Consider the following 8,133-nt stretch of genomic DNA (forward strand, 5'->3'; position numbering starts at 1 on the left):
CAGATCTGGTTTATTTAGGATATATTCCCAGTAGTGGCATTGCTGGGTCAAATGGTATTTCTATTTCCAACTCTTTGAGAAAGCCCCATACTGCCTTCCATAGTGGTTGCACCATTTTATACTCCCACAAACAGTGAATAAGGGTTCCAGTTTTTCCACAACCTCAACAACATTAATCATTTGCTGTTCTGTTAAATTTTACTATTGTTACTGGGGTGAGATGATATCTCATAGTTATTTTGATTTGCATCATTTCATTTTTAACCATTTCCAATATTGCAACATTCAAGCTAAATATATTCCATATTCCAATTATTAAATGATGTTCACCACTGTTTTCCATTTTAACTGACTGCCATCTGAGGTTTACTCAACTACTATAACTATCTACAATTCTATAGTGTTCACAGGATTTTCTATGGCCTGCTATTTATATGGGCAATGCTGCTTTCTAGTATTTCTTAATCTGAGAGATTTAATAAAATCTGCCACAGGTAACCCTATGGCTTTTATTCAACACAGATTTGTTTTAAAGTAGATGAATACTGATATTAATGTTAAACTAGAATTAATTCTATATAGTCACAAATTATTTAATGATCCATGTGAAGTATTTCTTTTTATTTTCGGGCTACTGATGGGTGCTGTATTCTCTATAACCTGCATGTTACTTTGTCTTATGAATGGAAACTTCCTTCAAAAGCCTAGTCCATGTCAAGATGACTTAACACTTGTCTTCAACTCATCCTAAGCTATTTTATGTTCTACTGTCATCCTTCCCCCTCTGCATATTTTCTACATAGCCAAAAGATGCTACATCATTGCCTTTGGATTAGCTACACAACTAAATCTCATGGGGTTAATATTTTTTCTCTGACATTTATCGGTGAAATAACTAAGATTATGGATATCTTATTGTTCAAAGTATAGACATTAGTAAAAATTAATTTTTTATTACAAAAAGATTCATCAAATAATGTGGTTGTTTTTAGTCTCTCATGAAATTAAAGACACAGACATTTATTATGTCACTGTAGGTAACATAGTGTGAAAGAATTCAATGCACCATGAGGATAGCCAAATCTGACTTCTACATGCTACATGAAGAGAAACTGTCCTCATCAATAATATCCATAGCCGCTAACTGGTAGCTACAAAGTCACACACATCATCCCACATGCTCTTGTAATTATTTCCATCAATCATTGGGTTTAATATTTCTTGTTGACTCACAGACTTTACTGACAGTTGTGATATTGAGAGTGGGATTTCTTAGAGAAATTAAAGAGAGAGAGTGGAAGAGGCAAAGAATATCATCCAATGTAAGTATGGATTTAGTCCAGCAGTCTCAAACCACTTAAAGAGCAAAACACAATTCCTTAACTAGTAAAAATTCAGGGTCAGTTCAGAAGCATAAATTCAAAGCACACAGCAAGGTTGGCCTCAGAGTAGTTATAACTCAGTGTCTCCTTTAATCATCTGGCAAGAAAAACCTTTGACTTGATTTGTAGCCAGAACAAATATAAGAAATCAATCTTAGACTACATTTTCCCATAGCCTCTCCACAATCTCTCCACTACCATTGCCTCTGGGGTCTCACTCTCCCAGGGTCTTAGTGTCTACAGTGTGGAAAACATTCTCTCTCTTATATTAGTCCCTCAACTGTTGATGACCATCTGTCCACAGTTAAGGTGGCAGATCATTGAAGGCTAATGTAATGGCTCCAAAACCCAACTTTTAAACTAAGACCACACAGAGTTTCTGGATGCTTTTCAGTAAAAGATATTTAAACTAACTTGTGATTCTGTCTGAGTATACAGAAGGGAATGCACTCAAGCAGATTGTGTTGTTTGAACTGTTTCCAGGTCTCTTTTAATTGTTTACATAGTCTGAAGAAGACAGAGTCAGGAAGCACAATCATTGCTTTACAGGCATATTTGTCATTATGGTTAAGAGGTTTGTACTAGATCTGTTAGCACATTGCCAAAAGAGTTTTACATCTTGAGATTTTCCAGATTCAGAATGGTTTTCTGCTTGTAAGGTAAACTGCTAAGGCAGAGGCTGAAAGTAAAGAGGTGAAAGTGATAAATCTTACCTGATTAAAATACATGACAGATGAACATTTCAGCCTATAAATACAAATACTATGTTATAGAAGTGGAAATAATGTTCTCAGTTTTTGCACTGATGTTTATAATGTGGATGAAATAATCTTTGCTTTTTTATATTCATATTCAGATACACATATTTCATTGCAGTGTTTAGATTTAGAAATCTGCTTTTATCTTAGCCAGTGTACCTTACTGTTAATTATGACTTGCCAAATATCTGCTTTTAAAACTGAATTTTTGAATATTAAATTTCTTTTGAGTGGAAAATTTTACTTTGTAATTAAGTATAAATTAAAGTTTAGGATTGGTCTATTGATTTAGATTTCTATTTTAGACTTGGCATAATTATTGAGAACCAAAAGCCCCAGTGGGATTTTCGTACGTTTCCCCCCCTTTTCTATCTTTTTAAAGAATTGAATAATTTGTTATGGCTTATTCTGGGATCAAAATTTTTAGTGATAGATAAACATGTGGTATATAGTTATGAGGAAAAGCAATGTCCTACCTGTCCTAGACTTGAAAATAAGAGTATAGTCTGTTGGTTAAATGAGGAATTCAATAAAGATTATTCCATATGCTCATTCTTAAAGCTTTAGTCTAAGTTAATGCTTTAAACCAGATAATTTTGGAACAAATTCAAGTAGTTTCCTAACAGAATCCTAGCTTATTTTGACAGTGATTAAAAAAAGTTAAACATTAGTAGATATTGTATTTTACTTTTGTTTCCATGCACAATGTTTTCAAACCTATTTAATAGAACTAGAAGAATTTTCTTAATTATATGAAACATGTTTTGTGTCCTTATTTTCTAGGCAGTTTGTTTAGCCAGTTTTGAGATACCAGGTTGTTGGGGCACTGCAACTGAATGCTTCTTAAAAGCACTGATTCCTTAATTCTTTGAGGCAGCTGAAATTCCGTGCCCCACAGTTTTCAGCACAAATTTCCGTTAAGGCCTGCCATTTGAAGTCCGAATGATTACAGACTTCTTCCATTTGACTATAATAAGTCAAATGGACAGAAGCTCTTCAAATGAAAAATATTTTCTTCGTTCTCCCATTCTGACAGATTCACATTCCTTGCTAAAATATAGTTGAACAGCTAACTGAATAGAGATTTCAGAAGAACTGCATCCATTCCCTACCTGATCTTCATTGTTGTTTGAACAGAATGCAATAAATCAGAGCTGGGATAAAAGAAGCACAGAAAACATTCAGTCAGCAAGGATTTCTGAGAGCCTTCAGTACAAAGAATACTGAATTAGCTATCACAGGGATAAAAGAGAAATCAAAGGCATGACTCTGGTCCTAGAGACATATATGATAGATAATTCAGTATTTCAGCATTGCAGCTCTTCCTATAAAACAATATTTAGTCTTTTTTTTCTCCTCTAAGTTAGATGGCATAGAAATAGATTGATGATCTTCATTTCTGTTAGATAACATGACTATATATGATTACCCATCTGTGTGCCCAGAAGCTCCGTCAGTTTATTCACACAAGTTTTCAATGATTCCACACTGCCTATGTTATTAAATGTAAATTTTTCCTTCCAGCATCAACTTACAATAAAATACAACTCCAAAAACTCCAAAAGGATAATAACAAATATTACTGCTAATAAAATCATAAGAATTGAAACTTTCATTTATTCAGTGTGATAGGCCTATATGTTCTATGATATAAGCAACAATACACAGAAACAAATGGTTTTTTATTTGAATGGGGTCATGCTAGCAAAAACTTGTAATTCCTGTAGCAAGATCCTAGCTTTGTGTATTTAATTTTGAAATCATTTTAAATTTAGAGAAGAGTTGTAAAGAAAATTATGATTTAATTACATATGCCAAATCCATTAGGCTAAGGAACCCAATCCAGGCAAACAAAAGTTGTAGAAATAGGTACATAGTGTCAAAAGAGTTGACTTCAAATAAAGTAAACAAACAAACAAACAAACCAAAAAAAAGTGCACTAGATTTTTGCAATGCTTACAAAAGGTTGGAGGTCCGAATCCACAAGCTGCTCTTTGGAAGAAGAATAATCAGTCTCCTGCCATAAAGATTTATACATTTGAAAACTCAACTGAATGGTCTATGGAGGGAGGGATTACAAAGTTTTATCTCATATACTTTAATAGGTTGCCAGCAGAGGCCATTCCTTGGAGAAGGACATCATGAGAAGAACAAGATAGATTGACACAGTGACTACACCAATACTGGGTAATAACTAAGAATAAGAGAAGAAGGACTGATGCCTTTGAGTTGTGGTGCTGCAGAAGAGTGCTGAACGTACTGTGGATAAGGATAACAAATAGGTATGTCCTGGAAAGGGTGAAAACAAGGTACTCCTTGGAGGCAAGGATTTGAAGCTCTGTTTCACATACATTGGGCACCTGATCAGGAGGGACTAGTCATCAGAAAAGGATATCATTCTTGGAAGGGTTAATAAACAGTGCAGGAAAGAAAGATCTAGAATGAGATGGATTGAATTTTTAACTGGAGAAATGGAATTAGGTCATTTGAAGATGATGAGATTAGTTTAGGACAGGGCAGGGTCCAGAACTAATGACCATAGGGTCACTATGCATCGCTGGCAACTAAATGGTACACAACAACATAATCTCCTTCAGTTGATATTTCTTTTGTGAAATCTTGCAAGTACTGAGATTTTGGAGAAAAATAGACAACATCATATTAGAAAACATATGCAACAACATGACTTGTTGTTTTGTGCTGTCGAGTCCCTGCAACTCATAGTGACCTTATGTACAACACCCCTAAACCCTTGCTCTGTCCTGTGCCAATCTCACTGTCTCTGACACACCTACTCTCATTACTCCAGTCACTGAATTAATCAACCTCCTAGAGGGCCCCCCTCCGCTGTGCTCTCCTTCCATACTCCCAAGCATGACTTCCCTCTCCAAGGACTGGTCCCACCTTGCACCATGTCCAAAGAATGTCAGACGAAGCTTCAGAATCCTTGCCTCCAAAGAGCAGCCTGCTTTAACTCTCTTCAGGATGAACTTTAGTAGTCCATGGTATAGTCAATACTCTTCTCCAGCACCACAGCTCAAAGGCATCCATTCTCTATCACTAGTAGTTGCCCAGCTCTCTGATGCATAGCAAGTAATGACAAAGACAATGGCCTGTATCAGGTGCACTTTAGTCTCTAGAGTGACAACATTGCTCTCCAGAACTTTGGAGAGGTCCCTAACAGCAGATTTTCTCATTGTGATATGTCTTTTCATTTCCTGGGGTGTTGATTGTAGAGCCAAGCAAGTTAAAGCTGTGAATAATCTCAATCACTTCACCATCCATCCTGATGCTGCCAATTGGCCCAGTGGAGGGAATCTTTGTCTTCTTGATATTGAGTCTCAATCCATATTAAAGACTGCAGTCCTTGACCTTCAGTTTCATCAAGCAGGGTTGTGTCATCTGCATAACACAGATTTTTGATGAATCTTCCACCAATCCTGATGCTACATTTTCATAGAGCCCAGCCTCCTGGATAATCTGTTTTGGATACAGGTTGAAAAGGTATGGAGATAAGACACATCCTTGGTGTACATTCTTCCCAAATTTGAGCCATGCAGTGTTTCCTTGCTCTGTTCTGACAACTGACTTCTGGTCTAAAAGTAGATTTCACATAAGCATGAACAAGTGTTCTGGAATTCCCACTGTTCTCAGAATCAGCCACAGTTTGTTATGTTTGCATAATCAATGAAACACAGATAGACATTCCACTGGTATTCCCTGCTTTCAGACAGGATCCATCTAACATTAGCTGTAATATCCCTAGTACCACCACCCCTTCCAAACCCAGCCTGCACTTCTGCCTGTTTTCTATTGATATGCTGTTCATGTTTAGATAATCTCCAACAGTATCTTGTTTCATGTAAGAACAATGATATTGTTTGATAATTTCCACACTCTGTTGGGTCACTATTCTTTGGAATGGGAACAAATACAGATCTCTTCCAGTCAGTTAGTCAAGTGGTTGTTCTACAGATTTCCTGGCACAGCTTGTTGAGCACATTTAGGGCAGCATCTGTTAGTTGAAATATATCATTTGGTATACCATCTACTATTGGGGCCTTATTTTTTGCCAATTCCTTCAAAGCAGCTTGAACTTCTTCCTTCATCACCGTAGGCTCTTGCTCATATATTGTTTCATGAAATTCTTCTGTATCTGCCAGTTCCTATTGGTACAGTGACTCCATATTCTTTTCACCTTCTTTTAATATTTTCTGGATCATTTGACTTAATATTTGTGTTATTCCCATTCCCCTTGGTCATTTGGTTAAAAAGTTTCCATCAGCTTTCTCCATTATAAAGTACTTCCTCTTTACATACTAAATTCAGCCTATTCTCTGATATTGAGGTTAAGGGTGAAGTAATTTGGTGGAAAGCTTGAATTACATATCCTAGGAAACACCCCCCCAAGCATCAACTTATCAAAAAGAAAGCAACACAAAGCCAGTGTTTGTCTGTTTTTTGTGGTTGTATACTGTCAAGTCAGAACTAACCCAGAGCCCATTTTCATAGCTGATTTTCACAAGCACTTAATGGCATCGTTCTCCTGTGTAGCAGCTGGTGGATGTGAACTGTGTGTCTTCAAGATTTCAGTATAGCTTCTTGCCACTAGGCCACAGTACTCCTTAATGTTTGTCTAGTTAATTTCAATCTGTGATAGGCCTCCAGTGGTTTTCTGACAATATAACTTGATCTGGACTAAGCTACTTTTCCCTAATATAGTGGATGGTGGATTACAACAGCTGATCTTTCTACTAACAGCACAACACATCACATAATGCACCACATCAATAGGTTTTTAGAAAGATATATAAATTCATGTATGTGTGTACATTAAAATATGTTGCTGTTGTTGTTGTTGTTGTTGTTATGTGCTGTCGAGTCGCTTGTGACTCATAGCAACCCTATATACAACAGCCCTAAACCCTGCTCTATCCTGTGTGAATCACACTGCCTCTGACACACACATCCTGATTACCCCAGTCACTGAATCAATCCAACTCATAGAGGGTCTTCCCTCCTGCACTGTCCCTCCACCCTCCCAAGCATGGTGTCCCTCTCCAAGGACCTCACCCTCCTTACAACATGTCCAAAGAATGTCAGACAAAGCCCCAGAATCCTTGGCTCCAAGACGTAGCCCGGTTTAACACTCTCCAGGATGAATCTGTTTCTTTTCCTAGCAGTCCATGGGACCCTCAATACTCTTCTCCAGCACCACAGTTCAAAGGCATCAGTTCCCCTTATATCCTCCCTAGTCATTGTTCAACTCTCTGATATATTACAAATGATTGCAAAGACCATGGCCTGTATCAGGTGCACCTTAGTCTCCAGAGTACCCTGGAGAGGTCCCTAACAGCAGACTTTCTCATCGCAATATGTTTTTTTTATTTCCTGGGTGTTGGTGCCAAGAGTGTTAACTGTGGAGCTGAGCAAACTGAAGCTGTGAACAATCTCAATCTCTTCGCCATCCATCCTGATGCTGCCAATTGGTCCAGTGGTGAGAATGTTTGTCTTCTTGACATTGAGCCTCAATCCATACTGAAGACTGAAGTCCTTGACCCTTCGCAGCAAGTGCATGAGGTCCTCCTCAGTTTCAGCAAGCGGGGTTGTGTCATTTGCATAACGCAGATTGTTAATAGATCTTCCACCAATCCTGATGCCCCACTTCTCCTCATAGAGCCCAGCCTCTCAGATAATCTGCTCTGCATCCAGGTGGAAAAGGTATGGAGACAGGATGCATCCCTGGCATACAACCTTCCCAATTTTGAACCATGCAGTGTTACCCTGCTCTGTTCTGACGACTGCCTCTTGGTCCAAGTATAAGTTTCACTTTAGCACCATCAAATGTTCTGGAATTCCCATTCTTATCAGAGTCAGCCACAGTTTGTTATGATCCACACAGTCAAATGCCTTTGCATAATCAATGAAACACAGATAGACATTCATCTGGTACCATCTTTAAAATCTATTGAACAGTTCTACTCTAGACACAA

The sequence above is a fragment of the Elephantulus edwardii genome, unplaced genomic scaffold, assembly GCF_000299155.1.
Source record: "Elephantulus edwardii isolate Elephantulus edwardi_28Jun2011 unplaced genomic scaffold, EleEdw1.0 scaffold00018, whole genome shotgun sequence".
NCBI classification, from domain to species: Eukaryota; Metazoa; Chordata; class Mammalia; order Macroscelidea; family Macroscelididae; genus Elephantulus; species Elephantulus edwardii.